Source organism: Typopeltis vanoorti, chromosome 17 (assembly GCF_054136105.1).
Source record: "Typopeltis vanoorti isolate ZY-2024b chromosome 17, IOZ_Tvanoo_1.0, whole genome shotgun sequence".
Taxonomy (NCBI): Eukaryota; Metazoa; Arthropoda; class Arachnida; order Uropygi; family Thelyphonidae; genus Typopeltis; species Typopeltis vanoorti.
In genome coordinates this window covers 5435723-5457781 of record NC_143565.1, presented here as the reverse complement: position 1 = coordinate 5457781, position 22059 = coordinate 5435723, and the positions used below count along the sequence as shown (strand labels likewise).

The 22059-nt window shown below is 38.6% G+C and overlaps 1 protein-coding gene across 5 annotated transcripts in view; it reads right to left on the bottom strand.

Annotated features, from left to right (window-relative positions):
- The window catches only part of LOC150097110 (testis-expressed protein 2-like), a 254835-nt gene that overhangs the window by 116813 nt on the left and 115963 nt on the right, over positions 1-22059 (bottom strand). The gene's annotated exons all lie outside the window — the stretch shown is intronic.

The following is a 22059-nucleotide window of genomic DNA, read 5'->3' as shown; positions in this document are numbered from 1 at the left end:
GTAAGGGGTTGTTATAGGATCAATGGTGGAGAAGTTCTACAGAGAATAGTGGGAGATCAGGGGAGAACCAGAGGTCATACCTGGAAACTGTATAAAGAGGGTGTGAGTAGGGGAACGAGAGGCAGGTTTTTTTCGTGCAGAGTTGTGAATGATTGGAATGCCTTACCTGAGAGTGTGGTGTCTGCAAGGAGTTTGAATGTGTTTAAGACCCAGTATGATGAGATGTGTGTGAGATAAAAGGACCTCCTAGATGAGTCTTTGACTCCATGAGGTCTTGTTTTAATAATAATAATAATAATATACAAGTTAAACAGTAATGGCCCTAAAACAGACCCCATGAGGCACTCCACTAGTGACTTTTCTTTTCCTGGATATAGCTCTCCCACACAAAACTTGTTGATACTTATCAGAAAGCCAGTCTCCAATCCAATGCACTAATCTAATATCTAACCTCATCTACTCTAGTTTGACTCAACTTATCATGTGGTAATCTATCAAAAGCCTTTGCAAAATCTAAGTATATTACTGTGTATCCTTCTCCTCTGTCCAAGGAAGCAGTTATTTTATTATAAGTAAGTAAGTAGATAACTAAAACATGATCTCCCTTTAGCAAATCCATGCTGTCCATCAAAGATAATACCATTGTTGTCAACCCAACTCTAGATCCTAGTTCTCACAAGCTTCTCCAACAACTTAACCACAACAACTGACACAAACATATGCCTATAATTTGATGCCTGAGTTCGATCACCTCCTTTATGAAGTGGCACAATCTTACCCTCCTTAGGAATTTGACTGAGTGCAAGACTCGTATTAAAAAAATATGTGAAGGCAGGTGTCAATTCCCTGGCAAATTTCTTCAGAATATGTGGTGATATATTATCAAGTCCCACAGCCTTATTAACATCTAGTTTACTCAACTCCTAATACACCTCTTGCTCACTGAACTCTTGCTTAGAGTCAGTCTCTCCTCCCCATCATCATCAAGTACTCTCAGTCTCTCCATGAAGTCACATTCACAAGATTGAAAGACCTTTATGAACTGCTCATTAAGTATCTCCACCTCACATTCTGCAACCGCTATCTTTATACCATCGTCTGCTATCAATGTCATCCTTCCATAATCATTCTTTCTTTTGCTGGCTACATATCGAAAGAACTTCTTAGGATTCTGTAATTAAAATGAAAAGCCAAAAGGCTAGTTTTCTGGCAATTTAATAGTTATTGAATGGATAAGAATCCTATTTTGTTTTATAGCCAGTAAGTGAAACTCAAGATCGAGAACTACGATCTAAGAGTTTCAATGCCGAAAAACTATCGGCGAAGGCAATTCGAAGCAAAGGTGGAGCAAGATCCCTCACTATTCTTGATATTCTCTCATAATATAAAACACAGCTCCTAGGAGATGTATTATTGTTTTACATTATGAGGAGAGGTCACTACCCAGACCGGTTTCAACCCTTTTTTAGGTCTCATCAGTGAGTAGGTAGACCTAGGAAAATATCAAAGCTTAGTGAAAAGAACTTACATACCTTCACTATACGAATGCCATAAAGGTGTGCTTGTATTTTATAATTAAAATGAAAAGCCAAAAGGCTAGTTTTCTGGCAATTTAATAGTTATTGAATGGATAAGAATCCTAGTGAGGGAGCTTGCTCCACCTTTGCTTCGAATTGCCTTCGCCGATAGTTTTTCGGCATTGAAACTCTTAGATCGTAGTTCTCGATCTTGAGTTTCACTTACTGGCTATAAAACAAAATAGGATTCTTATCCATTCAATAATAATTCTTAGGATTCTTTTTGGCAACATTAGCTAACTGCTGTTCATACCTCTCTTTAGCTATCCTCACCAACTAAGTCACCCTCCTTGGCTGGTCTTTGTAGACCTCATGGAATTGGTTATTTCCACTTCTCTTATGCAGCCTCTGCAATGCCCTTTATCTCTGTATTGCATGCTTAATCTCTTTATTCATCCATCTCAAACCTAAATTATTTAACCTTCTCACCCTTGGAATACATTTAGACATTGCATCTACTAGATAGTTTTTGAAAATCCCCCAAGCTGCATTGATCTCTTTTCCAGCTAACTTCTCAATCCATGCTACACCCGCAATCTGTCTCCTGAGCTCTTCATAATCACCTCCCCTTGTAGTTCCACATATAGCCCTTTCTCACAGAGGTCCTCACACTGCTCAACCACCCAAGTAATCACCTCATGGTCACTCTCACCAATTGGTGGATGATTTGACACCTCATTTATAATTGCATCCTCTGATGAGATGACCAAATCCAAGACCCTCAATCCTCATGCCCTCAAAAACTCATTTTCTTTACTTCCAGTCTATATTGCCATAATTCAAATCGCCTATAATGATCACCCTTTTCTTATTTGCTTGGCTAATTTGATTATACATTTCATGATCGCCACCATCCACATTACCTGGTCTATAACAACATCTAACCAAGTATTTGAATCCATTCACCTCTATCTCACACCATACTGCCTCAAAACCACTGGTACTATTTCCATCATCACTATTCTTGATACCTATCAGATAGCCAGTCTCCAATCCAATGCACAAATCTAATATTTAACCCCATTTGCTCTAGTTTGACTATCAATTTATCATGAGGTACTCTATCAAAAGCCTTTTGATAGAGTACCTCTTGCATCTCTACTTTGTATGGACATAACTTTTTCTCTATCATTAATAGCATTCCCCCTCCCTTTTTACCCCTTATTTTCAAACACATCATACCCTTCCACCTCTATTCCTGTCAGGATGTCGTCCTCTTCCAACCATGTCTCACTTATTCCGACAATCTTTGGGTGAACAGACACAATTAGTGCAACCATTTCATCTGCCTTGTTTCTTATACTTCTAGCATTTGTATACAAACACAACAACTCATTTCTGGATCTACAGCTAGTTCCACTGATACCACTCACTCGATGTGATCTCTCCATGCTCGACTGGGGCCATTTCCTTTTCTGGTTATTCATTTTAAAACCCTTTTCAATTCTAACTGTTTCCTCTTGATCCCAGGGCATCCTATTCCTTTCCTGTCTACATATGCTCTCACCTCCTCTCAGACCATCCACCTTTCTCACGCTGTGTACCCCCTGTCCCCCCCCGAGCCTTCCCGTTTCCCTGCTCCTCTTGCACACTCATTCTCTCATTTTCTATACTCATACCACCTCTTCTATCTCTCCTGTCTTACTTTCCTGCTCTTCAACATCACTTCCCACTCGATGTGATTCATTCTCTCTCACTCCTCTACCTTCCAGCAGCAGTCTCTCCAAGCAACTCACACCATAACCACTCAAATGGAGTCCATTGCTTCCATGCAGTTCACTTCATCCTTCAAACTCATTCCACACATTAACAAACTGTACTCCCGTCTCCTCACTTATTTCAGTCAGCATATCATTCATAATCCTTGCTCTCCGCCTCATTTCACCACAGTCATACCTAACCAACACGCTTACTACCCTTCCTGTCACAGTATTCTCTTTTATCCTTCTAAGCAGCCTCCTGATAACCATTCTGACATGCTCTTTGTCCTCTGTCAAATCATTCGTGCCTATTAAAACCATCAACTCCTTTGCTCGCTCCCTCCTCACATCCAATTCCTTAATCGCTCTACTCATTTTACCACCTGGAAAACATATCTTCAGCATCCTATCATCCAGCTCAACTTCAATAATGGAATCGCCATACAAAGCCACTCGCTCATCTTTCTTTAACTCTTTCGTGCCATCATGATTTGTTTTAATAGTTTTTACCTGAATTTTCTTAATTTCATTCCGCATCCATTTCATCTCTTTCCTCATCCAATCTAATTCAACTTAGGAATCTCATGTCACATTCTCTCTATCATTCAATCTTTCTAATTTTCTAACTCTCGACCCCCTCTTCTCCCTTTCACTCTCATTCATCCTTCTGTTTCCGTACTTTCGATCCAACATGCATCCAACTTTCGCTATCATTCATTCTTTCGATTTTTTCCACTTTCAATTCCTGTGTCATGCCATTTCCAGTTTCATTCGTTCTCTAAATTTTGTTTCCTTCTACCATTCTCGCCTCGCTTTCATCCTTTTTAACATCCAGTATGGTTTTTAAATCACTCGTTTTCTTTTTATACTGATTTTTTTTAACATTCTTTCGCACCATCCTTCTCTTTCAAACGTGCACTCATTTTCCCTGCGACATTCTTGCTACTAACACTTTCTTTCATTAATTTCATATTAGCATTCATCAATTCCTCGCTCAAGTGTGTTGTATATTAAATGTGTTGTGAAAGTAGTCGAAGAGGTGAGCAATAGTATGAAATATGATAGTAAGAAAAAAAGTATTTGAAGGTAACATGGATGATGAGGTAAATCAGAAGAGAAAAAGTGAAATATGTGAAGTACTTCACAGGATAAAATCTGAGGACAAGCAACTTAAGAAATGCTTGATGTGTAGCACAGCAGGAGGGAAAATTTTTTTTAAAAAAAAAAAAGTGTAAAGTGCAAGAAACTGTGAGTAAAGAGATGGTATTATATAGAGATTCTATGATAAGAGGTGTACTTTATGAGAATGTTTCCAGGTGCAAAAATCAAGGATGTTAGTGAAGCTGTTAGTTTGCAGAGAGAAGTAAAGAGTTAAGGTTTTGGCAGGTACAAATGATTTGAAAGGTGAGAAATATGAAATGAGAGAAGATATGAAAGTTGCTGGAGAGGAAAAAAAAGAAGAGTGAAACAATAGATTCTGAGTCGACTGTAAGTAGCATCCTGATTACCAATGTGCAGCAAGAATGGTGTACATTTCGTAAATAGATGAGTGAATTTCATGGACATATGAGGGTTGTTTGAAAAGTTTGGTAAAAAATAAGTTAAACTCATTTTTTTGGAAAAAAATCACCTTTATTTCTCACCATAGTCTCCATTAAGGTCAACACATTTGGTCCAGCAAGTTTACAATTTTTTCATCCCATCTAAAAAGTAGGATTTATCAAATTGCGCAAAATAGTCATTGACAGCCTAGATGACATCCTTGTTTGAAGGAAATTTTTTCCCGCCGAACCAAAATTTTTTAAGTTTGGGAACAAGAAGAATCTGGAGAATACAGTGGATGTGGAACCAATTCGAACCTCAATTCGTGCAATCATTGTGGTTCTTGTAGAGAGGCTTATACGCTGGTTAGACATGATAACTAATAATTAAGGAATTGACAGCGTACACTAGAAATATAAATTAAATAAACTTTAATATATACTTTCCGATATTTCGGCAAACATCACGTTGCCATCTTCTTGGGAACTTAATACAAAGACAAGTGAACGTAAGTACTACATAACAGGAAATGAGCACAGAAGCTAGGAAGCTACCATTTTCCTAAAGTCCTGATGATGCCCCCTGGCGGGCTATATTGGTAGTTCTTGGCCTTTGGGCTGAAGTTCTTCTGATAAATGTTTCCCAAATTTTGGGCAGTCTCATGCATCCAAATTTGTTGAGGTTTGGCATGTTCCTAAGGGCTGAGGCTGATTCCATGAATAGTCTTTCATATTTGAACTTGCTGCAGTGTATTACTGTGGCTTTCTTCAATCTTATTCTGTGGCGAGTATCCAGAGCGTGGTCTGCAAGCCCAGAGTGGCTATACTGGTGAAATCAGATAAAATCCTTGTGTTCTGAGATTCTGATATTTGCTGTCCTGCCTGTTTGGCCAAAGTAGGATAATTTACAGCTTCAAGGGACCTGGTATACACCAGGTAGGTCTAGGGGGAGTGGTTGGTCTTTTAGTGGAGAGGATAAGGGATGCCAATTTTCTGTATGGTCTGTAACAAGTGGTCAAGTCATGTTTTTTTAAGATTTTGTTGATTTTTTCCGAGGTGCCTCAGATGTAGGGAATGGTGATGGATTTAGAGTAATCTTTTTTGTGAAGTGGGGGGGGGGGGTTGTGGATAACTGGTTTAAGTATTTTTTGGATTCTTTTGGGGGGGGGTAGCCATTGGCTGAGAAAGTGTCACGGATGTGATTTAGTTCGGTGGTTAGGGCTTGATCATTTGAAGAGATTATTTTTGCCTTGTTGAATAGTGTCTTAATAACTCCATATTGTTGTGAGGGGGGGGGGTTGATGGGATTGTTGGTGAATGTATCTGCCTGTATGGGTGGGTTTTCTATAAACTGAGAAAACCAAGGTTCCATCAGGTTGGCGGGTGACTTGTGTCTAGGAAGGGGAGGTTATTGTTTTTCTCTTTTTCCAGGGTGAACTTGATTCTAGGATGTTGGTTGTTTAAGTGTGTTAGGAAGGAGAGGAGTGAATCCGGGCCATGTGGCCAAATAGCGAACACATCATCAATGTAGCGAAGCCATATGGTAGGTTTTTGTGGGCTGAGCTTAAAGCTTTCTCTTCAAAAGTCTCCATAAAGAAGTTGGCCAAGGGTGGGGAAAGTGGTGAACCCATGGCTGTCCCCTCTATCTGTTTGTAGAATTTTTCCTGCCAAACGAATTACAACCACAATGATTTAATGTCAATTCTGTATAGAGACTCTCTATGATGTTCATGGTTTATTTAAGCTTTAGTGTTTTAGTGTTTTTTCTTTCTCCTTTCTTTTATAATGTCACCTGATGAAGGCTATTACAAGCCGAAACTAGTCATGTTTTTATATTAAAACCTTTTTACTTAAATCTTGGTTCTAGTCATTCAATTCTTTTGTAAAAAAAAAAAATATATATATATATATATATATATAAAATGGGTTTTTTTTAAGTTAAGGGATATTACATCCCATATTGTTTCTTAGCCGAATAAGAAACTCAAAGAGTTTCATGCCGAATATAGAAACTATATAAAGTTCAGCAATTCCAAGCATAAGCAAATACCTGGATAGTGCAGCACCTGACCCATTTGGTAGTGCAAACTGAGGCAACTCATAGTAAGGGTGGAGCAAGCTCCGATCACTATTCTTGGTATTTACCCATAATGTGAACTTAGTTCCTAGGAGCTGTATTACTGTTCTACATTATGAGAGAAGGTCACTACCCAGACCGGTTTCAACCTTTATTGAGGTCTCATCAGTGAGTAGGTAGACCTAGTTAATATCAAGTTTGTAGCGAACAGAACTTGCATCCCTTCTATGAGAATTGCCAAGAAGGTGTCTTAATAAATTACTAATTATATGAAGAGCCAAAGGCTTCAATTCGGCGACATGAACTTATTTAAGTTAAGGGATAATTACTATTAATGTAGAACAGTAATACAGCTTCTAGGAGCTAAGTTCACATTATGGGTAAATACCAAGAATAGTGATTGGATCTTGCTCCATCCTTACAATGAGTTACATCAGTTTGCACTACCAAATGGGTCAGGTGCTGCACTATCCACGTATTTGCTTACGCTTGGAATCGCCGAACTTTATATAGTTTCTATATTCGGCATGAAACTCTTTGAGTTTCTTATTCGGCTAAGAAACAATATGGGATGTAATATCCCTTAACTTAAATAAGTTCATGTCGCTGAATTGAAGCCTTTGGCTCTTCATGTAATTAGTAATATATAATGGTTTTAATTTATCACACGAGACAATAATAAGAAAATGAATAACATATTTATTTACTTTGTTACTATTATTTCTCTGATTTTTATAATCAGCATTTTCAGAGCACAAACATTTTGTCACATTTTCTGCCAAGTACACAAACTGCAACAGCTTAAAATTGTAATGGACAGCACAGAGAACTACAGATCTAATCGGCACTATCTATTGTTGGATAAAAGGGGGGGGGGGGAGAGGGGGGTTAACAGGCATTAATTTGATCTTAAAATTACTGTCTCCCTACATATTGAGCCATAAATGTTGAGGTTTGGGAAATGTTTTAAGGCTGCTCCTACATAGATGTCATTACAAGTCAGAGAGACTTGTAATGACTTCTGTGTAGCACTTTTGTTTTCTTTCATGAAATCCTGTGTGAAGGGGTGTCGAAGACATAGCCTGTTAGTCTGGACTTTCCATAATGATGCCAAATGTATTTATGTTCTTCAGGGAAAATGTCAACAGATCTTCCTGTCTGCCCACAGTAAACCAGGTAACAAGTACATTGACTTGCATATACTCCTAGATGTGATAAAGGAGAGATTTTGTCCTTAGAAGTATGGATGAGGGTTTCCAGTCTGATATGTTTTTAAATGTGATGTGGAGCAGATATTTATTAAGCAAGCATGGAGAATTCGCCATTGTTATTATTATTATTATTACGGGTATCTCCATGGAGTCAGTAGACTCATCGCGGGAGACCCAAACTAGCAAAACAATATCTGTCATATCTCTTCTTGAATTCATTTACAGACGAAGAGCTCACAACTAAGTCAGGCAATGAATTCCACTCATTCACCACCCTCCAGGCAAAAAACCTTGTTCTGACACCTTTGTTAACCACACTCTTCTTTAATTTCCAGAGATGACCTCTTGTTCTTCCATCACTATCACACAGCTGAAACATTTCCCCTGCATCAATCCTATAAAAACCTTTTAGTAATTTGAATGTTTCTATCATATCACCTCTTCTTCGCCTATCAACCAATCTCTGCAATCCACAAGCTCTCAATCTATCAATGTGTGCAGATATCTTCCAGTATATATATATATATATATATATATATAGACTTTCTATAAACAGAAAAAAGATAATGACCCATTTGGAAAGTGTGTATCTAGGAAGAACAGATAATTATTTGATTCCATTTCCATTGTGAAGTGAATTTTAAGAGGTTAGGTATTTACATGCACTAAACGTTTATCTAATGTGTTTGGACAAGGTGGCCAAATATCAAACATCTACATGGTGCAGTCAAACCACTGGTTGGAGCATGCCTTGTTAAGTGCTTGGTTCTCTAAGTGTTCTATGTAGAAATTGACCTAAGGAGGCAGTATATGTGTGTGTGGGTGTGTGTGGGGGGGGTAAACCCATGACATACAATCATTGGGATTTCGACCTTCTGTCCAAGCCTTCTGAATTATAGAGTGTAGCCACTGCAAAACTTTTATACCTCCATACTTAAACATTTCTGGTCAAATATCATCTATTCCAGGTGCTTTTCCACATTTCAAGTTTTTGACGATTTTCCACCTCAAATATTGATATACGAGGTGTAGCTATTAAATAATGAGACAAGGTGTACTGTGAATCATGTACTTGTAACAGTGGGATGCGCTTGTGCCGTGAATGACCTTAAAGATTCTAGAAGCAGTTCAGTTAAGCATTGTTCGCTGTCGCTTGTAGTTAGTCTGTAGGCAGTTATAAAAGAAACATGTGGGAAGTCACTTTGCAGGAATAATGTCTAACGTTAAAATAGAGCAGCGAATTAATCTCAAATTCCTTAAATTAATCTCAAAACTGAAGGCAATGCTGATCGTTTCTTTGATATCAATGGCATGGTAATGGTTAAATGGGCACCAAAGGGTCAGTTAACCAACATTACCTTGAGGTTCTAGCCAAGCTGAGAGAATGAGTGAGGAAGAAAAGACCCGATCTGTGGAAGAACAACACTTGGTTCTCCATCAGGACAATGCTCCAGCCCCCACAGTGAACTGTCTGTAAAGCAGTATCTGGCTGATAAGAAGATCCCAGTGTTGGACCATCCACCTTAGTCGCAGGTGGATGGTCTCCATGCGACTTTTACCTTTTTCCAAAGTTGAAATCCGCATTGAAGGGAACCCATTTTTGGTCAGTGGATGAGATAAAGGAGAAATTCAGCAGTGCTACTGAAGCAGATAACACCCGATGACTTGCAGCACTGCTTCCAACCATGGAAAATCTGTATGCAACGGTGTATAGATAGAGGAGGGGAGTATGTTGAAGGGGATAATGATTAAGTTGTGCAATTGTAATAATAAATCAGATTTTTGCAACCAGACTCATTATTTAATAGCCACACCTCGTATATTCTTCTTTGCATTCCTCTTGAAAAACTTTTAGCATGGATCTGTCACTGCTTCATTCATTTGACAGTCTTTCAAAGCAATTACTCCAGACATCTAGGATATCCTTATCTTCAGTTTTCATGTCACCTTACAGGTTAGGCAATTATAACAAGCTTTGGAGTGAGCTTGCAGCCATCCCATGGCAGAACATAATGCAGGGAAAAGATGTTAGCAGTGCATGGGATAAAATCAGCGGGTATCTGAGGAAAGCAATATCAGATTGTGTCTCCATGTTCAGGAAGTCAAACAAGGCAGGCGTTAGATGGATGAGCAGTAGTATCAAGCTTGACCTGCAAAAAAAAAAAAAAAAATGTTATGAAGAATTTACAAGGAGAAAGGCGATCAGTACACCCATGAGCAGTGCAAGGCTCAAGCTAGGAAGGTTACCAGCATAGTAAGAAAAGCTAAATCAGATTATGAGAAGACCTCAGCCAAAGAGATCAAGGGTAATCCCAAAGAGTTCTTCCGCTATGTAGCAAGTCAAAGAAAGAATGACTTCGGAAGGTACTGAGGTGACAAAATCAGATGTAATAGTCGAGTTACTGAGTGATCACTTTTCAAAAGTCTATCACCCAAGTGAGGATATCTCTGTATCTGTAGCAATAACTAATGGGAGAATTGAAGGTAAGAAATCAGAGGTATTTAATATATTGCAAAATTTAAATGCAAACACTGCTGTAGGCTTAGATGGAATATCAGCTCGGGTGTTGCATGAATGTGCAAATGAATTGTTAACCCCCTCTTACTTGGATATTTAATTTAAGCTTGAACTCTGGTATGGTCCCTAGGGAGTGGAAGTTACGCAAAGTGGTTCCTTTCCATAAGGGTGGCTCTAAAACTGCGGTAGTTAATTACAGACCAATCACCATCTCAGGAGTAGTGGTAAAAGTAATGGAAAAGTTATTTAAAGACAAAATTCGAGAATAGGTGGATCAGGATATGATACTCTATAGAGGCCAACATGGTTTTGTTAAAGGTAGATCCTGCCTTAGCAATCTATTAACTTTTCATAATGGAATGACATCTGAATTGGACAAAGGAACTGGCTACACAGTGGTACTTCTGGATTTTGCTAAGGCTTTTGACAGGATACCCCATGGAACACCGTTATGCAAATTGAGCATACATACGGCAATGGATACTAAATTGGTGATATGGATAGGAGAATGGCTCAGGGAGAGATACCAGAAGGTGGTGTATGGAGGAGCCGAGTCCAGGATGAGGCAGGTGACCAGTGGTGTGCCTCAGGGCTCTCTGCTTGGGCTATTGTTGTTTAATTTGTATATAAATGATATAGGAAATGGCTTACAGGGAGATATTCAGTTGTTTGCTGATGATGCAAAGTTGTGTAGTGCAATAAAAAATCAAGCTGATGTTGAAAGTTTGCAGGATGATTTAAATAAGTTGGTAGAATGGACAAAAGGTAGTGGATGTCAGTTCAATGTGGAAAAGTGTAATGTCATGCATTTTGGGATTAAAAGATTACCAGCTGTGTATTACATCACCAAGAGATTGATGAGGTCCAAGATTGCACATAGGATTACTTGGTTGTTGAGGAACACACTGACATCCAGAGATAAAGAGGTTATTATTCCCCTTTATAAAGCATTGATACTTCCACATTTGGATTACTGTGCTCAGGTCTGGTCACCTGGATTTCTTGGAGATGAGGAGGCTGTGGAGAGGGTTCAGAGAAGAGTGACTAAGTTGGTAAGTGATGTAAAAAATGCTCCCTACATTGATAGATTGAGATCTTATGGATTGCAGAGGTTGGTTGATAGGTAGAGAAGAGGGAATATGATAGAAACATTTAAATTACTGAAAGGTTTTTATAGGATTGATGCAGGGGAAATGTTTCAGCTGTGTGATAGTGATGGAAGAACAAGAGGTCATCCCTGGAAATTAAAGAAGAGTGTGGTTAACAAGGGTGTCAGAACAAGGTTTTTTGCCTGGAGGGTGGTGAATGAGTGGAATTCATTGCCTGACTTAGTTGTGAGCTCTTCGTCTGTAAATGAATTCAAGAAGAGATATGACAGATATTGTTTTGCTAGTTTGGGTCTCCCACGATGAGTCTGACTCCATGAAGATACCTGTAATAATAATAATAATAAGTGCTTTTAAAGTACTCTTTCTTCCATTTCTAAGCTTCTTCAATAGCTTCCAGAACATTTTGCCACTTTCCTGATATTTATTTTCTATGTTCTTACCAAAGTCTTCCCATGACTTTTGTTTAGTTACTTTTACACGTAACTTAGCCAGCTTATATTTTTCTCTGTATTCTTTTATGGCATCTGCTAACTTATTTGCTAGGAATTCTTGGTATGCTTTATTTTTTTCCAGGGCTGCTTTTTTAACTTCTTGTGTCCACCATGGTGTTCTTATTTTCCTGTCCTTGCAGGCAACTTTATCACATACACCCCTAGCTGAATCAATGTGTTCTTCAGAATTTGCCAATGAGACTCCAAGGTTTAGTTCTTGTTTTTCAAACTGCTGAAAAATGTTTTCAATAACGATTGCATAGCTGAGTCTATAATTTACCTGTAAAAGGTGCTCAACTTTAATTCTTTTTAAAGCTTTCTTACATTCTCTTCTTTTCAACATGATATCCATTCAAGTTAAATCTGGAATCCTTGAAGATCTGAGCTTTGCAGATGATATAGTTGCACCTTGAAGATCTGAGCTTTGCAAATGATATAGTTCTCATTGACTCCAACATTACAGATGTCCCAAACCACTTCAACAGCCTTAGGAGAACCACAGAAATTTGGACTAAAAATAAACTCTCAAAAACAAAGATATTAAAAAATCAGATAGATGGCACATCTATATAAATCAAAATTATCACCTTGACGAAGTAGAGGACTTTGTATACTTAGGATCACACGTTTCAGATTCTTTAACAGACATTAAGACAAGAAAACAGAAAGCACTCCAGTTCCACAGAAGTCTTAATAAAGTATGGAAGTTGAGCCTCATCAAGGAGATGAAGATTCATCTTTACAAGTGCCAGAAGTCTATCTTTTTGTATGGCTCCCAGACCTGGAACATCTCAACAAAACCAGCAACCAATATTATAAATAGCTTTGGAACTACTTGTCTAAGAAATATCTGGGATTACTCCTGCCAAGACCACATTCCCAACTCTACTATATTAGATGAAATCCAGCAAGATCCTCTAGTCAGCACTGTTCAAAGAAACGAAATAAAATGGCTCGGGCCACAACTCAGACACCCACCCTCTGCACCTTTTGATGCTCTGGTACTCTACGCCACTACAAATGGTAAAAGAAAAATAGGCAGACTCCCGAACTCAATATTGGAAATACAACAGCAATATTCTCCCTGTTTCCCCCCAACTCTCCGCATCACAGATCCATCAATTAGCATATGACAGAGAAGCCTGGTTTTCCTTCATGTCATAAGAACCTCCAAGTCCTATCTTAATGTACACAGACTACTTTTGTTTTGATTGGTTTCCCTATTGGTAATGGTCACTTCCAATTTTGAATCCCCTGTATACTTGTATTTTGAACCAGGCTTATGACATAGTCAACGAGGCTTTTTTTTTTATTTCTTGTATCTTCCCTCCATATGAACTTGTGCACATCTTTACGTTGAAACATATTATTATTATTGGACCTCCAGGGAGTCCAATTACTCATCGAGGGAGGACACCTACTCTACAGCTCTATCTCCATTACTCAATCCACCAACTACAACTAACCGCAACTATACCAACTATAACAGGCAGTATATGCAAATACAGGGTGTTCGGGATAAATTTGACATATTTATAATTAATTATATTTTTCCGTAAGTTACATGTATTAACACACACTTCTCTTCATTTAAAAGTTTGGACACTTCTTCATTCACATACAAGATGTCAGAAAGGATGGATAGCTGGAACCCACCTGAATCATGGAAGAGAATAACTTGTATCATGATGATTCGTGCCCGCCATCAAAATAAGGATATTACGACTGCTGCCCAATGCTCCCTGAATACAGTAAAAACAATCAGGCATGAACTAGAGACTTTCAATGGTGACTACGAGGATGTAGCAAGAAGAAAGATCCCTAGCAGACGATCTGATTGCGTTCGTACAGCAGAATTCCTCGCAAATCTGCAGGAACAGGTGTTGAAGAACCCTGGCATTGGAATTCGGGCTTTGTTCGTGGAGTTGCTAACTGTAGTCAAGCCCTGGATAACAAGGGTAGCCAATGGTAGGCCGTATGTATGGCAGCAGGATTCGGCCCCTTGCCACACCTCTGGGAAAAGTCAAAAATGGTTGTCTGAAAATTTCTACGACTTCACCAGTCCAAATGTTTGGCCTCCAAACTCCCCAGACCTTAACCCCATGGATTATTTTGTATGGGGCGCAGTTGAAAAAGACACCAATCGCACTTCCAGTAATACAAAAGCCCAGTTAATGGATAAAATTAAAACAGTTTTTGCGGCCCTTCCCAGGGAGACTGTAGCATCAGCTTGTTCGAGGTTCCGAAGCAGAATTGAAGCTGTGATCGATGCTAATGGTGGTTATTTTGAGTAAATCTTGTTGATAGTATTGTAATTAACTCTGCCTGTAATGTTTTTTTGTCAATTCATTAAATTTAATAGATACAAAGAAGATTTTCTTTTTCCTTACGAAACTGTCAAATTTATCCCGAACACCCTGTATACTGCCTGTTACCACAACTATTATTTCCACAGATAATCACAAACATCCATGTCCATGGCAGGATTCGAACACGAAGCCTCTTGGCTGGAGAGTGGATATGCTAACTGCTCGGCCAACCAGGCTTGAAAAACAAATCTGTACCTGCCAGGGCAGGTGTCATTAGTAACATAGTGTTACTAATGACTAGTCCAGTAAATCCTTACCATTATTATTAGCTCTGTCCTTTTCTCCAAATTTTCCCAAGATGTTCCTATATGCCTAGTGAGATTCATTACCTACTCTGCTGTTCAGCCTCCAAAAAGGATCACATTTTTTTTTTCTGTCAGCTGCCTGTTCTAATGACTCAAAAATGGTAACCTGGATGGTACACCCTTGCAAAATGATCACTCAGTAACTCAACCATTTTGTTTATTTCTGTTACCTCCTTACTATCAACACGTTTTGAAGTCATTACTCCTTTCACTTGCCACATAGAAAAAGAACTCTTTAGGATTTCTTTTTGCTTCATCAGCTATCTTTCTCTCATATTTATCTTTGACTTTCCTCACCACACAGGTCACTATTCTTGCCTGTGCCTTGTACTGTTAATGGGCATACTGATCAGCTTTTCCTTTATACTCTCTCCACAATTTTTCTTTATTTGCAGTAACAATACAAACCCACAAGCTATAATATATAAGCTACAAAACAAATATTTAGTGAGACTTTTGTTCTTCTTTGTATCTTGTTTCCATGTAAATTTGTGCATATCTTTCTCAGCACATGGTGTTAATGATGACTAGTCCATGTCATGAACAATATCCACCATATATTAGGTTCATTCTTTTCGTACATATAGGTGTTTGCACAATGCACGTGTTATGGAAATATTTATAGATAATAGGAAATGAGAGAAAGAATATTATTATTATCATCACATCTGAGCTCCATGGAGTCAGAGACTCAACGTGGGAAGTGCACACTATGCACACAATGCTCATCTGACCATGTCTTAAACTAATTCAATCTATCTACATTCACAACACACTCAAGTAATGCATTCCACTTGCCATGCAAAGAACCTGCTCCTTACTCCTCTGTCACACTCTCCTCATACAGTTTCCAGCGATGACCTCTTGTTCTACCCATCCCTCTCCCATTCTATGAAAAATCTCTTCTATGTCAACATGATAACAACCCCTGACTAGCTTATATGTCTCAAATCATATCCCCCCTTCCTCTTCCTCCTATTCAAGAGGCTCTGCAATCTGTCCTCATGCTTTACATTCCAAAGACCACTGACCACCTTTGTGAATCTTCTCTGGATTATCTTGGGAAGATTCTCTGAATCTTCCCAAGATAATCTCATCACAATAAAACCCAGCGACCAAATCTGTACACAATATTCCATGAGGCCTGATCAAGACCTTATGCAATGGCCTAATAACCACTCTATTTCTTTATGTCAGGATCCTCTGCATCATTTCCATTATCCAATGTGACATCTTCACAACTTATGCAATGTGGCTCCTGAATTTCAGGTCCTTGTCCACCATCAATCCTAGATCTCTCATCACCTCTACTTCCTTTAAAGTTTCCCCACCAAGTGTATACTTTGCATTCCATCATAGATTACCAAATTTCAAAACCTTACACTTTGCAGTATTGAACTGGTAGTTCCACTTACCTGCTCATTCATACAATCTCATCCAGTCTTCCTGTAAGGCAATAACATTACCTTGATTTTGCATTGCTCTCTGCAATTTTGCATCATCTGCAAACAGCTGCATATCACTAGTTAAATCCATATAATGGAGATACTTAATGAGCAGTTTATAAAGGTCTTTCATTTCCTCCTTGTGAATGTGACATCAAGGAGAGATTGAGAGCAGTTGATGATGGGGAGGAAAGACTGACTGTAAGTGAGCAAGAGGGTGTATGGGGAATTGAGCACACTCTATGTTAATATGGCTGTGGGACTTCATAATATAATCCACGTATTCTGAAGGAATGTGCCAGGAAGTTGACATCTGCCTTGCCATATTTTTTAATATCAGTCTCTTAGTGGGTCAAGTTCCGAATGAGTGGAAAGAAAACAAGATTGTGCTACTTCATAAGGGAGGTGATAGAACTCAGGCATCAAATTATAGGCATATCTGTGTGTCAGCAGTTGTGGTTAAGTTGTTGGAGAAGCTGGTGCATACTAGAATCCAGAAGTTGGTTGACAAGAATGGAATTATCTTTGGTGGACAGCATAGATTTGCTAAAGGGAGCTCATGTTTTAGTAATCTATTTACTTATTACAATAAGGTGATGGCTTCCTCAGACAGAGGAGAGGGATACACAGTAGTATACTTAAATTTCTTAAAGGCTTTTGATAGAATACCCCCATGATAAGTTGATAGTCAAACTAGAGCTGATGGAGTTGGATATTAGATTAGTGCATTGGATTGGATAATAGCTATCTGATAAGTATCAGTAAAAGTTGTGTAGGGGAGCAATATCCAGGAAGAGGAAAGTCACTACTGGTGTGCCTCAGGGGTCTGTTTTAGGGCCATTGCTGTTTTACCTGTATGTTAATGATATTGGTGAAGATTTGGATGGGGATATTCAGTTGTTTGCAGATGATGCAAAGTTGGGATGAACTATGAAGAGTAGAGAAGATGTTGTAGCCATAGAAGAAGACTTGAATAAATTGGGTGAATGGGCACGGAAATGGGGATGTGAGGTCAATGTTGTAAAATGTAAGGTTTTAAAATTTGGAAAACAAAGATGGGATATGGAATTTATGCTTGGTGGGGATATATTGTTGGAGGTGAAGGAAATAAAAGATCTTGGGGTGATAGTGTATAAGGATCTGAAATTTAGCGAACACATTGCCAAAATTGTGATGACAACACAAAGAATTCTCAGAATGATGCAGAAGATACTGACTTGTAGAAGTAAGGAGATTTTTTGTTCCATTGTATAAGGCTTTGATTAGGCCACACACGAAAACCAGGTGATGAAATCTGTGCACAGAGTGCACAGATTTCATCACCTGGTTTTCAAAAGGACAAAGAGATGTTGGAAAGGGTCCAGAGATGATTACTAAGGTAGTTTCTGATAAGGAAAGATTGACAAGATGCAATTTACAGAGTCTAGTGGATAGGAGGAAGAGTGGAGATATGATAGAGACCTACAAGTTAGTAAGGGATTGTTATCGGATCAATGTTGGAGAGGTTTTTAAATGGTGGTATATCAGGGGATTCATCCCTGAAGCTGCATAAGGAGGGTGTGAGAAGCAGGTTTTTTGTATGCAGAGTTGTGAATGATTGGAATGCCTTGCATGAGAGTGTGGTGTTTGCAGAGAATTTTAGCATGTTTAAGGTGTAGTATGATGAGCTGTGTCTATTGCAAAAGCACCTTCTAGATGAGTCTTGACTCCATGAGGTCTTGGGATAATAATAAATTCAAATTAATGAAACCATTTCATCTCCCTTATTTCTGATACTTCTGGCATTTGTAAACAAACACAGTAATTCAATTTTAGGTCTATCACCAGTTCTATCCAGGGCACTTGTTGGTTATGATTTCTACACCATACTTGCCCTTGCCAAATCACACCTTTATCACCACTTACCACACACACATATCTGTACAGTCTCAATTTACCCACTAATATCGCAATATACTCCATCTTCATACACATATTCACTGCCACTTTCAACATCTACTGTTTATGCCATGTCTCCCTGTCCACCTGGGCGCCCTCCCCGTTTCCCACTCTCTTGCATTCTTGTTCTCTCTTTATTGCTCACGTAACTACTGTTTTCACCGCCAAGCACTTCTGTCTCTTCAATACCACTCTCCCAATTTTTCACTTAACTCTTGCTTCTGATCTCTTGCATGCATCACCAATATATGCTATACTCTGCTACTTCTATTCCTATTAAAATATTTGCACATTCCTTCTATCAATCACATCTCAACAATTATTGCAAAAGTTGACGATATTAATGCCACAAGTTCATTCCCTTTATTTCTGATACAGTAGCATTTGTATAGAGAATCAAAATATTACCATTATTCCTATACTTCCCATTATTCCTCTCTAGACTCCATTCAACTCTGTAATATTACATACAGTCTGCCATCTCCCAAGTGACTAATCCTACAAGAGGCCTTAATAACTATCACTTGTGCAGAGAACATCAGTATCCAGATGCCTATGTCTTTCCATTTTCAAATGCAGTCCCTCTCTTGTATCCAGGGCTGTCCGATAGGTATCAGAGAGTTGAGTATGGTGGGGGAGTTTCAAGGAGGCAGAGGGTTACAAGTGGGGTCCTACAGTTAAACAATATAGGTCCCAGTACCCAGTACAGGGTACTGGGACCTATATTGTTTAACCTTTATATCAATGACATTATCAGTGGATTTCAGGGGGATATTCAGTTGTTTGCAGATGATGTGAAGGGTTATAAGTAATAGTGCAGATGTGGTAGTCCTGCAGGAGGATTTGAATAAGCTAGACAGAGGGGCAAATAAATGGGGATATTGGTTTAATGCAGCAAAATCCAAACCAAGGTCTTAAGGTTTGGAACACATCAATGGGATGCTGCATACTCTATTAAAGGAGCTATACTGGAGGAAGAAATGGAGAAAAGAGATCTGGGGTTGATGATTGATAGAAAGCTGAAATTCAGGAGATATATTGCAGAGATGGTGACGGTACCACAGAGGATTGCTGCAATAATGAGAAGGATGCTGGTTGACCTGAGGATATAAAAGAGTTATCATTCCATTGTATAATACCTTGATCAGACCATACTTAGACTACTGTTCTCAGATTTGGTCCCCAGAATTTGAAGGGGATAAATTAACTGTGGAAAGGGTACAAAGGCGGATAACAAAGACAGTTTCAGGACTGTACAATGTTATTTATGAGGATCAGCTGAGGGAATGTGGACTGGAGAGTTTGGTGGATAGAAGAAGGAGACGTGATATGATTGAGACTTTTAAACTGTTGAGAGGTGGTTACATGGTTCTTTCACTTGGTTGAACAGCAGAAAGGAGTGATGACAAGAGGCCATCCCTGGAAGTTACAAAAGGAAACTGTGAGCAAGTGGGTGAGGAGTGGTTTTTTTTGCATGGAGGGTGGTTGAACCATGGAATGCATTGCCTGATAGAGTGGTGAGAGCGAGAACGGTCAATGAGTTTAAGGAGTGGTATGATAGACTTTGTGTTTCCTAGGAGGGACCTCCCACGATGAGTCTTTTGACTCCTTGGAAGCCTAAATAATAATAATAATAATAATGAAATATATTTCAAGCATTCATATAACCAGGTCTTTCTTTTGCCACATTGTCACATTCTTGCTTTCATGTCATTATTGCTACTCATCTTCTTAACTCTGCATGACAATATCTAGGTAATATGCTCAATGTCTTCCCTCTTGCACTCTTCTGCTGTATGAACTCTAATATTAACCTCAGATCTCTTTCTAACCAATTGACCCTACATCTCAGATCATATGTACCCACACCATGATCATCTTTATCCACATTTTCACCCTGCTTGCTGCAGTCAACTCTCGATAGTTCCAGGCAAACACTCCAACACTCCACTTTATATACCAAAAATGACTGACTCTCTATGCATTATGCTCAAATATCTGTTGATTCTTTGCTCACCTGCATCCCTCTATCTTACTCTTGCCTCTAACGCTCTCCCTCCTTGTTTTCTTTCATTTTCTATCTTAGCTTGGTTCCCATAACTCTCTCACCCTTACTCTTATTTGCCTTTCCAGTCTACTAATGTCACTATCTACTCATTTTTCATGTCATCATCCATTTCCCCATCTCAATTTCCATGTCTGTCTTGTGTTCCTTCTCTCTCTCATTCTATTCACTCATGCCACTCATCTCTCCATTCACAAATGTTGCTGACCTACTCTTCTGCATCAGCTCTTGCTTCCTCAGGTCTTTCATTCATTACTCTCTCTCTCTCTCTCTCTCTCTCTTTCTTTCTTTCTTATAGCAAAATTTTCTCCAGCTGATTTACCACACTAAATCTGTTTAAATGTAGTCTGTATCTTTTATACAGCTCCATCTGACCTTCAAATTCATTCCACACATTAACAAATTGAACTCCTTTCTCCTCACCCAGGCAACACAATGACTACTATCTACCGCCCTGCTATCTTTTACTCTCCTCAACTTCCTGAGATCGCTCCTTACATTCTCTTCTTGCTAGTAATCAAATTATTCATGCTTATTACAATTATGAATTCTTTTGCTTTGTCACTCCTCGTGTCCAATGCTTCAATCACCCTGTTCATTCTACTTCCAGGAAAACAAACCTTGTATATCTTTTCACTCATCACATATCTATTCATTGAATCTTCATACAGAGCTACTCTCAAATCATTTGATACCTTTCAAATGGCCATTGTTCATGCCATTCTTTCTCACATTTCCATGCAAATCTATAATTCTCCTCAGTTTATTCCTTATATGGTTCATCTTTTGCCCCCGTCTCTCTCTCTCTTTCTCACATATGCTTGATGAGAGATGAAGCATCGCCAACTCCATCTGTTCATCTCTTCAATTACTTTCTCACTGCCATTTATGCCAATTACACTCTTGCCACCTTGCACACCTAGTCTCGAAGCTCACAGCTACTAACTCTCTGCCAGTCAATCACTTCTGCTGTCTTACAAATATCAGCCACATTGTATTTCATGCATAATCCATAAAACATGTTACACTTCTTACAACCCACACTCTCTCCTATTAATTTTATCCACATAGATATCCTCAATATCTCCCCAAGCATACATATTGAATTCACAGCATTTTATCATTTTCAAAAAACATACCACTTGCACCCATCTTTCACATTGATCTATGTCTCCCTGCTATTCTGTTCAAGCTCAATTTTACACAATTTTAACTCAACTGAACACCACCTACCATTCACAGCTATCACACAATAAAGTTTAATTGACATACAATTGATATCACCACACAGAAATATAAATTTTAACTTATGAACATCTCATCTTTGCCACAGTGGCAATGATGAACTCCTGTCTCCTACATGCCACATTTCTAATTGCTGAGATGCATACATACTGTAATCACAGCAAGCAAAATTGTAAGATACCGTGCAGAATGTAGTCCTTAAATGGTGGTGGACTGGGCAATAATAGGTCAGTCCATTATTGAAAGAGTGTACAATACATATAGTCAACATATACTAAAAGTAATTTAAACACTAAAAATTTCAATATATAAATCCACACTCTAATGACAAAGTTAGGCAAGACTGTCTAAATTCAGAATACTGTACTAATTAATAACAAAGCTTTTTTTATTTTTCTTATTATTTCTCATCTAGTTGTCAATCTTACCATGAACTTCTTATTTAGGAATAGATAAACAAAAGTAATT